Source organism: Labrus mixtus, chromosome 18 (genome assembly GCF_963584025.1).
Source record: "Labrus mixtus chromosome 18, fLabMix1.1, whole genome shotgun sequence".
NCBI lineage: Eukaryota > Metazoa > Chordata > Actinopteri > Labriformes > Labridae > Labrus > Labrus mixtus.
In genome coordinates this window covers 2,799,787-2,816,080 of record NC_083629.1, presented here as the reverse complement: position 1 = coordinate 2,816,080, position 16,294 = coordinate 2,799,787, and the positions used below count along the sequence as shown (strand labels likewise).

At 39.1% G+C, this 16,294-nt stretch overlaps 1 protein-coding gene across 2 annotated transcripts in view; it reads left to right on the top strand.

The window, feature by feature from the left end:
• Positions 1 to 16,294, top strand: part of alk (ALK receptor tyrosine kinase) — a 385,940-nt gene that overhangs the window by 296,704 nt on the left and 72,942 nt on the right. The window lies entirely within an intron of this gene.

The window sequence follows — 16,294 nt, the reverse complement described above, 5'->3', positions numbered from 1 at the left end:
CTGCTACAGTGGAATCTCTTTTATGCTGGGTCAATATTTACCTCTGGATGAATCAGACACATTGTCCAACAGGAGAGATTTGGCTTTCTTAATTCATTTTTAAATTGAGTTCATTTGGCATGTTTCAGCTCAAGGTCAGGTCACAGAGGTTAGTTACAGTGAAAGTGAACAATTTATTATTTGATTCAGATGAGTTTTACACAGCTGGCTAACCTGATAATAAATTAGCAACAGCTCAGTCTAGCTCTTAACAGTATCTGGATATATACAGTGTCACATACTGTATTTAAATGCATATGCTTAGGGAGAGGAAGAGATCATGTTAGGCACCAATAAAGAAACTAAAATGAGGTCACACACCCTCAGATTTATATTATTTCCACCAACTTTAATTTTACTTCTCGCTTTAACCTTAACTTAAACATTGAAGTGAACCTAAAAATATATGGAGGTCTTAAAGTAGCTCTTAAACTTCCTCTCACTTGCTGAGTTATACAAGAATTATTCTGCATGAGGAGAAAGGCCACTGATAAAAGTGCAACACAAAGGAATTACATCAGATTCACTTAAATTCAAACACAAATAAATCAATATCTGTCTAACAGAAGTTTTAGTGTTACTGTGACTCTTTGTCTAACTTTACTTTCTCTCCCTGAAAGGACAGAGCAGAGCAGTTGCTGATGCTCATGCAAATCCAGCCTCACTTGAACACTGTCTAATTGTTCTCAGCTTTGGGTTCAACGTGTTCCTCTTGCCAGGCAGCACACAAGCTGAGGCTAGCAGTGAGGAAAAAAATGCATGCAGACGTGCTGTCCTCTCCTCAGGCACCACCTGGGTCCACAGCACAACGCCCACAGCACACATCCCACTCCCAAACTAAGCCCTAATCCGTCTCGGCACGCACACCGTGTGGCCTCACCACATTTCACAGTGTCCTATACCTCCCCCACTCTCCCCTGCAGCACCTGTCACAAACCTGAGCTTGAATTACCTTCCCTCCTACCAGGCACAGGACATGAAGCCAAGGTGCTCGATTAGGGCTCTTATACTCAGTCTCTGGCAAAGAAAAAGTTGTTTGCTTTAGTTGTTTCAGACTGCTCATAATGAGCTAATTACTACTACTAATGACCTATATTGTTAGGCTTAAATACTTTAGTACTACTTTACTAATACCTTCTTAATTATCACGGTGCATTCTGAGAATTGTAAATCAGTGATTAAGAAAGATACAGTCTGATGATTGTTTTTCTTCATTTCCAACCTCTGGTGCATTAATAATAGTTCTTCTTTGGGCAACTCTCCCTTAAGGTGTATCCCACTGTTAGCATTTCAAATCCATCTAAATCCCATAGATAAATGTCAGCTTAATCAGTTCTCCCTGTGATCTTTTGCATTGTAAATTGAACAATGTCCATTTGCTCCCTCTTAGTTGTTTTCTTGAGCAGAAAGGCGACGATTACTCAAGCCAGTGAAGTGCGAGGAGATATAGTCAATACAGGATGAATAAATGGAGCGGTGTCTGACTTCTTTCTCTATACCCTTCCACTTTAATTAACTCATCAGTCACAGGGCCAACAAGCAATCCAATTTGTTGCCCCTAAAGTGACTGCTTATATGCCTATCTCTGGAGCTCATCTTCTTGACAGGAAGTTAGACTCCTGCCTTCTGCAGTATTTTTTTTCCCTCATGGTTTTGGCAAAGCTGTATGGAGAACGTAATTATTCAAACGTAACAAACCTGTCAATGGCGCTCTTAACCTCGTACAGTTTCTCATCCTGGAGGTAAACAGAGAACACTGCGATGACAGACAAGCTCATTACCAGATTGTGTTAATAGCAGATTTGACTTTGCCTTTGTCATACCACAGTGCCAAACAGAAGGTCACATTTGCCTACCTACTTATAATAATGTTTGTCCACTGAATAGCATATTTGTATTTGTGCTCATGTATTATCCTGCAAGCTGTCACAATTCATTTTTTTTCCAATTGGACATGAAGTTGAGACAAGGCAGCATTGAACCCAGTGGGAATGTGAACTGGTGACCTTCCCTTCCTCGGCCCATTTCCCTAACCATTACACCCTGCTGCTGCGGGCCCTTAATGGAGCGTTACGGCGAGTCTATACTTTGGATTAGGTACACTACAGCGTGAGGGTGTCCCCAGGCCCATCAATCACACACGGCCCCGTGGAGGCAATGAGGGAAATGGGTTTGGAGAAACCTAGTGGAGTGGACAGTGTCAGACATGAGGATGGATGGGTGATGGGGTTTTGCAGGGGGAAAAAAAGTCATTCATTCATAGTCTGCTATACTGAGACTTTAAGAATCCAAAAACAGCTCAAGCATAATCCTTTAATTGAGTTTTCAGTTTCACTTTGTCTGCACGAATAGAATAAACTCATCTCTGGAGTTTCTGTTAACAAGCACAGGCTGATATAAAAATATATATATTTACATTCCACAAAAGTGAAAACCTCACACCGTCTCAGCAGTGAGAGTGTTTTCATGAGATCAAAAGAATGTCAAAATCGCAGAAATATATTAAGGTTGAGGGATGTCGTGCATTGACGCAGTGGCCCATAAGGCTGAGTGAGAGAATATTCCTGTTTTTGTTGTTTCTGTCAGTCTTATTAAGTCTCATCAGCGCTGCCTTTGCTTATCAATCTGTAGGTGCAGCACACGTGTGCAGACTGAATAATGTCAAGCAGGTGCACAAGATATAGCAGGTTCTGCAGCACATCATTCCCCTTGTAAGCTCAAAGCTGATCTGCCTCTGACACACAAAAGTCTTATCATATTTGTGCAGTATTGCCCTCCTGCTGTGCCCAGACGTATCGAGTACTTTTAATGATATTCTGCTTGTAAGCTATCAGTCGCAGGATCAAACTTGAGAAGTAAACTTTTGCTGTTAATTAATATTAAAATTTGCTTTTGGAAGCCTCTGGCTTAAGACACCAAAGCTTTCATGTTCAAGTTACACCAGGCAAAGCAGCTTTCTTCCTACAGCTCCAAATGGCATTGAAACTGGTTTGAACCGATTGACAACGACTGTCAGTCATCCACCAGTTAATCATGATTTAATCCCCCATCTCCCAGATTGAAGTTTTACTGCCCTGACTCATGCTGTCTGGAGTTATGCTGACCTCTGTTTCTATCACCTCTTTCTGTTCCAAATCACAGTTTTGGGATTTAAATTAATTTAAAAACTCATTTAGTAAAGTTCAAAGACTTCCATGATTTGTTTCTTGCACTAAATGTGTGCATAAGAAAAGAACCCCTGCTATTATATGTTCAGACACATGGGCCCCACATGCTTCATCACAGGCCAGGAGAAAAACAAACAGCTAGACCAGTGGTTCTCAAACTATGGTACGCGTACCACCGGTGGTACGCAGGCTCCCTGTGGTGGTACGCAAAGAAATCTCCACAATATAAAAAAAAAACCTGTTCAGCATAAAACGACAATTTTATTTTTGTCATACTCTTATCTTATCTGTCTTGTATCTATTGGGTTGTATTAATATCAAATGTGTTTTCCCCTCTAAATTAATCTAGTTTTTGCAACACACAACTTTAATCTGCTCAATTTATGCTCACACTCAGACATAAACAACAACAGGAGTACACCTCACGTTTTGAAAAGTTCCACTCGATATTCTGTTATAGTTCAGTCCTGAAACAACAGCAAGCAGCTGTAGACCTACATTAACAGATATTCTGTTATTTATTGGAGTTCAGCACAATCGGCAGCAAGCAGCTGTACATAACGGAGCCAGGAGAAGCTTCAGTTTTTGATGCATGTACGGACAGTCGCTCACCCTCTCTCACCCTCTCTCTCTCTCTCTCTTGCTCTGAAGCTGATGTGATTCTGCTCTATTTTGCTGTCTTAACACTCCGCAGGAGTAGAGAGGGATTTTTTTTTAAAGGCAGTTTTGCTATGTTGAACGCAGAGACTTATAATACAGCGGCTCTGGTTGCACGGAGCCTGCGGAGCGCGCGCCTGCACTCTCACGCGCTCCGTCTCGCTCTCTCAGGCACGCAGCAATTTTATGAATAAATGAAAAATTAAATGAGAACAGGTCGGAAATATACTTGGGCCCAGGTATCGTCTTTGTGTGGGAAACACTGGAGACTAAATATTTTCAAACAGGTTGTTGGTATAAAGTTTTCATTTTTATTGTGCTGCACTTTTTTTTTGATTTGGCCAAACGTCAGAGTTGTGTTAGTTTAAGTGCCAGTTCTAGCGCTAGCCCTTAGTAGTCATATAGTGTGGCTGCCAACAGTCAATAATAAATAACCTCCTGCGTAAAATGTGTGTAGAAATAGGCCTACAGTGTATTTTAACATCTACCATAATGGTGGTACTTGGAGAGCCAAATATTTTCGGAGGTGGTACGCAGTCTAAAAAGTTTGAGAACCACTGAGCTAGACAAGGCTATGTAGTGCCAGACACAGTAACACAGTGGGAAAAAAATTATAAAATTATAAAAGGTTGAACATTTCTTCAGTCTTTGACAAAAAAAATGATTTTAGTCCATCACATCAGTTTAAAATTAAGATTGATTAGAAAACCATATTTAAGACAGGATCTGAATACAATCATTTCTGTATATTAATTGGGTTGACTGAGAAGGTAGCATTAGAGTCTGACTGGTGGCACACATCTCCTCCCCTGTCTTAAAGCATTACATCCAGTCTCCTGATAGTCATAGACTTTTTCATGGGGAACCATAATAGGGGAGTCACACATCATTTAGTTATTTTCCACTAATTGTATTTGTGCACAAGAGCCAAGTGCCTGGCATAGTCAATGCTGGGGGAAAATGTGTGCTCATGCAAATATTCAGATACTTAGCCTATTGTCTGATATACATGATCCAATTTAAATATGTATAGCCTGATATAAAGATTAGAATTTACAAAAAAGTCAAGGATTTGAAACTGTAGTTTGTGCTATCTTTGTGGTTGGAGAACATCTCGATCCTATCTTTAAGCATGGAGCACACACAGTAACCGCACTACGTGATGTGTTGAATGCTTTATGGACTGAAACTCTTGTTCCAACCTTCTACTTGTTATTGCAAAGGGAAACATGGTCTGCTCTGTAGTGTGCGCTCTCCTTGGTGCTGAAGTAAAGTTACTGTAACATGCATTTATTTTACTCCATTTGTAGCCTGTTATTCCAAGATCAGTTTATTTTACTCTTTTGACCGCTCAAGGCACTTTAATATATGTAGTAGCATGTACTGATTTTGTACTTAATGTTGTGCAACAACACTGACATGCAGACTTGAACAGTTGAAGATCCAACTACATTACACATCCAACCTCATCCTAGCCAATGCACATTTGATTGAGCAGCTTTAAGTAGTAAGTATATATAATATGCATTGCCAAAAAAACATGGATAACAAGACAAGAGTAGGCATGTTTGGGTCTTTTACATCTACAAGTATTGGTTAAGTAGAGCTGTGGCTCAGTGGTAGAGACGGACGGCTCAACCCCAATTTGCTCCCGCTGCTGTGTCAGCGGTGTGTGATTGGATTAGTTAATACTGATGGATACATAGCAGCCTCTGCCATCAGTGTGTGAATGTTCTGTAGAGAAGCGCTATACAAGCTCAAGTCCATTTACCATTTCAAAATAGACTCACCCCCTTTCAGAGATGTGAACTGTTGACACCGATCAAATGTGCATTTAACATTTGTTCAGTTAAATGTCAGTTATTATTTCCACCAAAGTAATGAGTGTCTCCCTTCATCAGATCTTATGTATGCAATGCGTTACCTCCACTGGCATTTAATTTCCCCATTGAAGCATACGCTCAAATGAAACCGGGTCAAGGTTTAGGCAGAGTGCCCTAAGGAAATATAATCAAATAGTGTTCCTGAAAAGAGACAGTGATTTAAAACTGGTCATATAATTAAATCAAATCAATAGCTGAATCAGAGGTACAAGCATGTGCATTGAAATATGTACTTTAAAATTTGAAGTCTACATCGGGAACTTTTGCATGTCAAAATATGATACTTTCAAGCGTCATACAGTGAAGGGATTGCAGGCTACATAATTAGATGATAAAAGGGTGTTGAAGCTTTTATCTGCACACATACTGTATATACTATGAATAGAAGAATAAATATGTCAAAATATATACGCATTGCACAACTATAAACTTATAATATGGTTATTTAAGTTCCTTTTCTGTGTTCTATTCAGATGAGTTTTCCTTACTGTAGATTGACAAAAGTAGATGTGAAAACATCTGTGGGAATTGCTTCTACAAGTTGATGATTAAATTTATACAACAAGCTAACAAAAGGTTAAAGGCAGCTTAAAATAATTCTCTGAGAAATTAAAGTGGCTATGAAACAACTAAACAAACAACATGAGCATCATCTGTAAGGCTAAGGGGGCATCTGAGAGTCCGAACCAAGCAGCAACCTTGGCTGATGAAAAATAATTATACCAATGAAAAAGTGCAAAAGTTTACAGTTTCTCAAGTGTATTGAAGCTGCATGGCTGCAAAAGCCAAGGAAGCCCCATTAGGTTAAAATGCTCGTTTTTAAAGCAGGAATAAACATGTTTGCAACCTGGTTCAAGAAACAGATTGTCTTTATAGCTCATTCCTTTATTCTTTTAAACTGAACTGTAAAACTTGTATTGGTAAAACTGTTTTTGCAGTGCATTGGTTTTGATTATATTGTTAGTTAAGCATATATTTGCATAAGTAAGGGTGTGGCTAAGTTAACTGTCAAGTGGATGAATGTTCTAACAACAAACAGTGTGGATGCTCCAAAGAAAATGTGCTGAATGTCACCTTTACAAGCTATACTTGAACTAAAAGTTGGTGAACTACAAGTTAATTAATAAAAAGTATCTTAACGTTAACGAAAGATATTGTCCCTCATGTGATGACGTATATGACGTCAAGTCGGCAAATTGGGGCACCTAATTCTTTCTAGAGTTTCTGAGTTGTTGTTCTGACTTGAACAGGCCTTCGTGTGCATTTTCCAACACGGAAACAATTTTTCCCGATGTGTCCGACACCACATGAACTCCACCTCTTTACCTGTTACTAGATTGTTTAAAATGTAGGTGTGCGACAGCATTTCCAATATGACAACCAGCTTCAGAAAGTCTTTTCAGGAAGCAGTGGGTGACTTTATTCATATTGTTTACAGTGTATAAAAACTAAACACAGGTCCATACAGAGAATGGAATTAACAGCTCTGAATGGAAACTTTCCAACTAAATTTACTCAAAATGTAAAAGCAAAGCCAGGGGAAATTTACTCACAATTCACAAATTCATGACTGGAGAGAAAGCTTGGTTTATTTCAGTTGAATGGATAAAAAAATAAACACACAGTGTTAAAATGCAAGAAATGTATAAATACCAAATATTAGTTGAATATTCAGTGTCAAAAAATAATTTATTGCTGAGTGTTGCACTAATGAATAATTACACACATCTTTGTTCTGTAAGGCAATTATGATAGAGTTAAGATCATAAATTCTAAATGAATGGAGGGGTTATAGCTGCACACAGGGGTGAAATAAGTCCAAGGCCAGCCTATTGACATGAGCTGGATTACACTCTGAGGAAGGAGGTGAAAAGGTTAATGGCCACAGGCAACAACGACTTCATGTGGTGCTCTGTGGTGTAATCAGTCTTGCACAGAATGCACTCCTCTCACTGACCAGCACGTCATGGAGGTGCAGAGACAATGTCCAAGATGAGCAGCATCCTCAAAAATAAAATACTGTAGACCTTGCAGATCAGTTTGTTTAGTCTGTTTGTGTCTGCTTCTCTTATCCCACAGGAGAGCCTGGACCAACATAGACTTACTCAGGACTACAAGTTTTACAAGTACCTTAGGTTAGTACCCCGATGTTAAAAGGGGGCACAAAGCAGATCATCCACCTGCCAAGGGGCATTTCATGGATTTTTATTTCTTTGTTTTGGGGTTTATTTGGGGGGGGGGGGGTTGCCGGAGGTCCAAAGAGAAACCTTGAAATGACAAAACAAAGTGCCAGCTTACAAACAAAGCCCATAGCTTATCAATTAAAAGAAGATAGAAGCTGCCAAGACAAGGCCGTATCTGGCAGCTCTAAGCTTTATCACATTCTAACACTAATCTCTCGCCTTAGGCCTTTCCGCCAGCAGCATCCCCTCAACACTTACTGGGTTCCTGTTTCAGGCACCTTTCCAAGGCAATCTACACAGGCAGTTTAATTTTAAGATATTGAGCAAGTGTTAAATGGCCTAGGGCTCCGAGTAGAGTGTTCCCAGCATACATATGCCAAATGGAACAGATGTCTAAATCAACCCTGACCTGGCAGGCATGAGAGCATTTCTGGATGTTATAGACTTAAACATCATTGAAGTAAAGTCAGTCATTACGATACAGCAATCCTAAATCTCATTTCACTCTTTAGAGATGGCATTTGTTCGCAGAATGCTGGCATGAAATACTGACTCCAGTTATTGAGTCACTGCAATCCGTTTAATTTGAAATGACAGGCTTCAATGTGTTGTACATTTTAATTACTTTGTACCTACAGAATGGTTCCAATGTATGGGAAATCATCGTCTGTAGCAACAGGTGTCTGCTGAAATATTTTGTTGACTTCCTATTCCATGAATTGAAATAAATGTCATGTACATTTTCTTTATAATTCAACAACATTGAAATAATCTGTAATAATAACCCATTTTATAACCATTCAAAGTAATCATTGAATCAGTGCTCTTAATTGATTCTGGTCACATATTTTGTTTAGGAGTAAAATCAGATATTGCTCACTCTGAGATGAATAAATATTGATTATAAATAAATCATATTTATATAAATAAATATAAATTGATCCTAAATCTCGTATTTTTATCCATACAGTTAGAGCAGTGAGTTGGTTTGTTGTTGGATCCAGAACTGCTCCCCTGTAATCAAAGCAGAAAATACCTATGGAACATCAAGGGCACATTTACCCCAAGAAATCTAAGCCCTCTGGTATAATGCTTATAGTCTTAGACAAAACATGGGCTTCACTTCCACCCTGTCCACTCCGCCTGGCAACAAAAATAGAAAACCTAGGCTCCCAATGTTGGGTAGTGTTCAGTTACCAAAAAATGCAGGCAAACTTTTGCATACTGTCTAAATATCAAAAATGGGTTTTTGGTACCAAAACATTTCCCATTTATTTTGTGCAATCGGGTTCAGGTTACTTTATTTTTACCCATAGGTAAAGTTGCTTGCAGGGAGAGTCACTTCATACAACACAGACGATACATAAAACATACAAAGGGCAAATGCACGGTACATGGGTTAAAGTGCTGAGGTGCACAAGTTCCAATCATACAATGATAAAACAATTTAGACAGTGTCTCCTCCACTGTCACCTCCTCAGCTCTCTACGTATTGGTAAGAGACATAAACCCAACATATGCAAATGTATAATACCCCAAAGGACTTGAGAAACATAAGCACTTGGCGACTGAGTGGACCACCATTGCTCTCCTTCTCTCTACAGTATATTTCGCTCACAGCAGCTTTAGGTATATGCTACATATGACTGACGATCTGTAGTTTTTTTTTCAAGCTTTGATACTTATTGATACTTTCGATTATTAAAATGATGGCGATCATTTCAAAACGCCTGGTATTGAAAAGTATCAAAGTATCCACAATTTTGACAACCTTAATCTGTAGATATTAATTAAAGCCATATCATTAATAATTTCATCTTCTTCATGACATGTAGTGTAAGCATGCTGACATTAACACTTATTATAAAGGACCACTGTGTCTAAGTACAGCCTAAGACATAAACTGGCTTTACTGTAAACTTTGTGTTGTCTGCACATTTTCTATGTTTTGCACAAGGAAGTCTTTGAAGAGGTCAAGATTGTTTAGTGAGCTTGTTAGCCTCAGCATCACATCGTCATGCCAACAGCCTTCCTCATTTTCAACAAAAGAAATGGAAAAGGAATGTGAGTGTGTGTGTGTTTGTGGTGTGGGTGTCTCTGTGTTTAAATGTTTGGTATTATGTTTTGGATTTACCTTTTGTTTTGATTTTGTATTATGATTATTAATTTATGTTTTGTAAGGACCCCCTTGAAAATAAGATGATGCATCTCAAGGGGCTATCCTTGAAATAAATTACAAATTACAAATGTGAATATATAGGGTAAAAAAAACACCCACACAACATATTGTCCGCCCCTCCAAGAATAATTCCCACGAGACACATAAATCATATCTGGTAATCTATGGTTGTCAAATAAACATTGTAAAGTATGACAAGGTTATAGAGTCCAGCATATGAGTCAAATACAAATTGTCTTCTATATGTAATTGCAACAATGACTACGTCTACTGGACTGTAAAAAATAAACCTGTTCATCCAAAGGGGCACGTCTCTGGAATAGAGAATATGCATTAAATGTATTATTTTCATTTTCCATTTTCAGTCTGCTCTTGTGTGAGCCGCCGCCTCTCCAGCTCAGAGCATGACAGATAGCGATAGTGATTGGGCAGAGCTCTGACCAATCGAGCGTGGCTGTGTGCAGTTAATTGAATTCATGAGCGAATACTTCTTGTCCTGTCGACTGTCCAGTGGGAACTCAAGCAGCATCCATCTCCGGCATCCCAGCCACTGTATATCTCCATGAATGTCTCCGGATTCTGCCTCCAGTCGGCGAGGCAGAAGCAGTGCCCTTGCTCAGGTCCCTGGAGATTGTCCTCCCATGTGACAGAGAACAGTCCTCCATTATAGCATGTGAGATGAGGGAACACACCATAATGAATTGGAAGAAAGGGATAAATGAGTTCTAACTACTGCTCAATTGTATACTAGACTCAATCAAGTCTGCAGCAGTCTGTTTTTCTTTGGTCCTTTCTTTTTTCCTCACTAATTTTCATTCTGCACACACAAAGCACACAAGCAGATTTCAAGCTAGGCAAACCTTCAGACTGTGTTTTATTTGTTTCAGAGCTCACAGAGGGATTTCCAGATATGACAGACATGCTTGCTCATCTGTATAAAAGCAAAAGCCATTAATTTAAGCATGGCTCTACCCTTTCACTGACTTCAGACCTTATTCTTTGTGGCTGAACTCAAACAAGGACATGTCTGGTCTGTCTGTATTCAAATCTACAAGCAGTGTGTCCACCAAAGCATAGCAGAAGTTGTATTCAAATTTGCGAGACAGAATGCTTTGCATGAGCTCAATATATCCTGCAGAGTGAGCCATCACTTATCAATGGCATCTCAATAACGTGATATGAATGATGGGGTTATGCAAAATGATTAAGTGATGCATTGAATGCAGCTAGTGTAGTGTGGGAAATAGGGAACCACTGCATTTAAACTAGAGCAGTTATTCGGGGCTGCTGTGGCTCAGTTGGTAGAGATGGTTGTCTCAACCGGAGAAGGTCGAGAGTTCAATCCCCAGCTCCTGCAGCAACATGTCAATGTGTCCTTGGGCAAGATACTTAACCCTGAACTGCTCCCGCTGCTTCATCAGAAACGTGTGAATGGGATTAGTTACTTCTGATGGTCACTTTCCGCAGCAGCCTCTACCATCAGTGTGTGAATGTGTAGTTGTGACCTGTGGTGTAAAAGGGCTTTGAGTAGAAGACTAGAAAAGCGCTGAATGAGCTCAAGTTCATTTACCATCTACCATATTCTTATAGACTCTCTAAAACAATGATACCTTCAAGCAAAAGCAGAAAATATTTATTCTTGTAATGTGATTTAATGGTGTATGACATTTGCCAGGTGTTGCTGTATTTTTTCTTTTTTTTATTGAAAGCTCTATGTACACAACTGTCTTTTACTTTTATATCCCACATTTAGGCTTTCATTTAATTCCTGTTTTGCTCAGCTGTTTTTTGCTGTTGATTTTGAAGGTAACGCGTTTCCCTGGTTTCATCCTGTGAGCAGATGGCAGAAATGAAAGTCGAGAAACTGCGGGTGACTTGGCTGGTTATCTGAAAAAATTGGATTTTCTGAACAGCATGATGAAAAACAAAACTTTGGTGAAAACATGTTTTAAAAACAAGCTCAGGTGACATGAGAGGATGTGTGAGGAATAATTTTTTTTTCATAAATGCATGAAACCTACAGAAACCTAAAAGCATTACTTACATTTAATCACATGTACACCATAGTATATGGATGTAAATGCTTTTCATGTCAAACACATTTATGGAAGAGAAGTCAGCACATCATTTAGCAGAAGATGTTTTCACTGTACTATAGATGTGGGGGGGGGGGTCTATACAGCACAGCATCACAACACTATTTGTAGAAATATTGAACACAATAGAAATAATTATATTGATATTGCAATAACACTTACCCCCGGTAGCCTAGGGGGTCATAGCAGCCGTGGGTTCAAATCCAACCTCTGCCCTTTGCTGCATGTCATCGCCCACTCTCTCTCTCCTTACATTGCTTGTCTCTCTTCATCTGTCCTATCAAAGTTTTCCTTTGGGGTCGTAGTTTTCTGATTGGAACAAGAAAGGACTTCAAAAAGAAAATGCAATAGTATCATCAAGTTTAATTTAAATAACTATAGATTAAAGAATAAGTAGAAGTAGATAATATTGTAATATTGTCAGGCCACATTGGATTTCCAACCCTATACATGTATATCATATTGATGGTCCAAACGTAAGTAGACCCTGATTATAGGAGGGGACTTTATTCTATAAAAATACTTTAAAATATATTTTTTAATAAGATGTTTTTTTTTCTATAATGATGACCAAAACAAAGTGAATAAAACAGTTTTTTATAAATTCAGACCAATACGGTCTCAGCTGGTGACACTGTCAGGCTTTGCATTTCTCTCCTCAGATAGGATCAACATTTGACGATGATAGACAAGAGAAATCTACTCTGACTCCTCTGGGATCTCCAGCTTTTACAGCCTGTATTGATATCTGTTGAAATTCCCAGTTGTCTGTTTACATGTTTAGTGTTAAGCAGTTCTTTTCTGGAAGTTGTCACCTCTCAATCCTGACAACCTAAACATTATAGATTGATACTGATGGCTCTCACTTTCTTCACTCCTTCCTGACATCTTCTTTCTTTTTTTGAAGCCTTGCAACAGACAATCAATGACAGTGCAGACCAGCAAATCTGACTCCTGAACTCTCTGGACCTTGAAAAAAGACAGTGATGCAGCTGACGTTTGTTGGAATATTTTGAAACCTTGCACAGCTCAAAAGGGGTAATCTTAATAAGCTATGTGTAGCATTCTGTGCAGATTTTGATCAGGAATATATATTGTGCAGTGAAAGAAAACAAGCCGATGGCATCTGCTAGGTTTAATAGACGTTATGCGTCAGATTATGAAAGCTTCTTGTCCTACAGCATTTATTTCCATGTGACTGAAACACAATGTTTTTTGTTGATCTCTGAATAGGCTCACTTTGTTGCTGCATAAAAGATTTTCTTTGGTGTCTTGTCTGTTGGGTTTGTTTTCTTTTCTTACACCTTTGAACATGTGTCATATACACCTGAAAGAATATACTTTTCCAAGCCGTCAGTGGTGTACCTGGTGTATCTAACAGCCTCAAATAAACGTACTGAATTTAAGTGAGGCCCAGTGGCACAGCTGTTAACAGTATTCAAGAGAATGAAACTAGAGTTTTAAATGTTTAGAATGAACTGTTTTCAAGCTAAGTGAGGGAAATGACCTCAGCTTTATTTGTCAGTCGAAGTGTTTATTGTTTTATAAAGTTAACAGCCGTGCACAGAGCGATAACAGTTAGCCATTTAGCATTTACCTTTCTTTCTATGTTGGTGTATCTGTCCTGCTGAGGCCTGTATAGTCACCTCTCCAGCTCCTCACCACTCATACATCATTCCCCTCACAAAGCCAAAGCACCCCACCCCCCCACCCCCCGCCCCCCTGAGCTCATGGATGACAAAACTCACATACTCCCAATGGCAATTCATCCCCCACTGACCCACTTGTTTTCATATTCTGACAAGTGTGATTTAAGAACTGCGGTCGGCCAGGAGTGCAGAGGCCATATCAGAGTGCACGTGTCTGCCCCAGGAGCATGGAGTTCAGCAATGCGGCCACTTTTTACTCCACTGTCATCAAACTAAGATAAATCGATGAATTTACATACCTTGCCTAAAGGTTTCAGTGTACTCAAGATAACTTTTTTTTTTTTGATAAATCGTCCTGCTTGCGGTGTCAACATTATACAGGAAGCCACTGAGCGCTAGGAATGCATAATGCATGTGTCGAGTATGACTCAATGCACATAGCAAAACCACATTTACACCCAGAGTTGGCCTCCGCCTCTTTCTATTTAGAAGATTTCTATTTGCTTCGTCTGTGCTCTTCTAAAAATGTCACACATCTGTAAGACTTTCGTTGAATGCATTCAAGTACGAGAACTGTTTCTCTGCCCTTGGTTTCTAAAAGAGCACCGAATGTGATTCATGCAGCAAGTGTTTCCATTATTAAAGTCATTTTGTCAGGCAAACTCTCCTTTTCAAATCATTTTGAATGGGATTACTCACTGACATGTTAATGTGGCTTTATAAGCAACCATTAAGGCCATGCCACAGTAGTAGTCTGAAGGAGACTTGAGACTATAATGTGTTTTTGTCCAAAAGAAATGCCAGCAACTCTTTCCATCCATCGAGTTGACTGTGCCAGTTCCCCACTGGGCCTTTAGGTTTTTCAATCACACTGAAAAGAAGGAGCAAAGTGTGCTGCAAATCAGCCATGGCTGTGAAATGTCTGCTCTGCACTGCATCATGAATAAGCAGTAATTTCAGTGCAACAACCATGCAAGACTGGTAGTAACTAAGGTGACATGACTGAAACTTACTGCTTTATTTTTGATATTTTCAATATTTCTGAACAGATACTTTTCTTTGAAGTTAAAGCTGACAAATTTGACCGAGCACCTAATAAATCACCACTAGGACAGCCACACATTTGTCCCCGGGGTAAGGATGTTTTGATGGCTTAATTTGTATCTACATGTAAATTATGTAGCATCATAAATATGTGTCATTAACTGTTACTTGGTAATTGTGAATTACTACTGTTTTTACTCACTTAGATTCAGACTTGAGAAAGTTGGAAAGTTGAAATTGCTTTACAAGCTACCAATTGCTTCAAGCTGGTTTAAGAGAATTCAAAATACTGTTAAAACACACACACACACACACACACACACACACACAAACACAATTTATAACAATTTATTTGTCATTAAAAAAATTGTAAAGACTTTTTTTAAAGTGCCCAGTCAGTAAAAGTGCATTAAGTGTATTGTACCCCAACATTTATAGTACAGGTCTGACTATGTGGATCATTCAGACGTCTACCTTTCAGAAACTACAATCCAGCTAGGTCAATCTTTACAAGCCTGTTAAGCTAGGTGCAAACAAAAAAACAAATGTATAGTACAAATGTTACCTGTTAACTATGTTTTGTTAATTTCCTATACACGACTTTCTAGATTGATTGATTAATGCTCTACTTCATCTGCTCCTGGCTCCTCTGTGTGCCTCTCTGCCTTATGTCAGCCCGAGTTTCATAAAAGTGTTTCTGATGGTTTATAATCACGTCACATAGAAAATTATGGAAACTTAAAAAATATATATATGTATATTTGTGCAAACTTCATGTTGGAATTAGTGTAGCAGTACTGCCTGTGTTATCAGCTGAGCTAACAGCATTAGCCTCTCCTGTCATGGCCTCCACTGTTATCACAACTTCCAACTCTGAGTGCGTCTGAATGGAGAACAAATCTACATAATACAGATCAAGGGCGAACTACAGACAGGCCATGATAAGAATCACTTCTTGATTCTTTTTTTTCCTCACGAGGGAGGGAGAGAAACGAGATTCTCATCAAGCACAAAGGTTTTTTCCGCTTTGCTGTTTTGTTCCCTTAACTGTGATCAGCTTGTGATGATTGAGGTGGAGGTGAGCCGTCCATTATCTAAAGATATCACCTCTTTGATTTGCATAGATATGCAAATGTCCCAGGTTACAGTTGAGTCGCTGATATCAATTGGTGTCAGTGTGTGTGTTTTGTTTGCCTGTTCCCTCCCCTTGTGCTTCCTGCTCCAGTATCTAGGTCATTGTTTTCGCTGCTTGTCTGATGGAGATGTATTGTATTCAAAGTCAGATGCTTATGCAGCCAGGGCCAGGTTATTTATAATGCTACAGGCAGTCTGCTGATGTCATACAGGCTTCACAGTCAGGTGTTATATTAGCCTTTGTCACTGACTGATGTACTTTT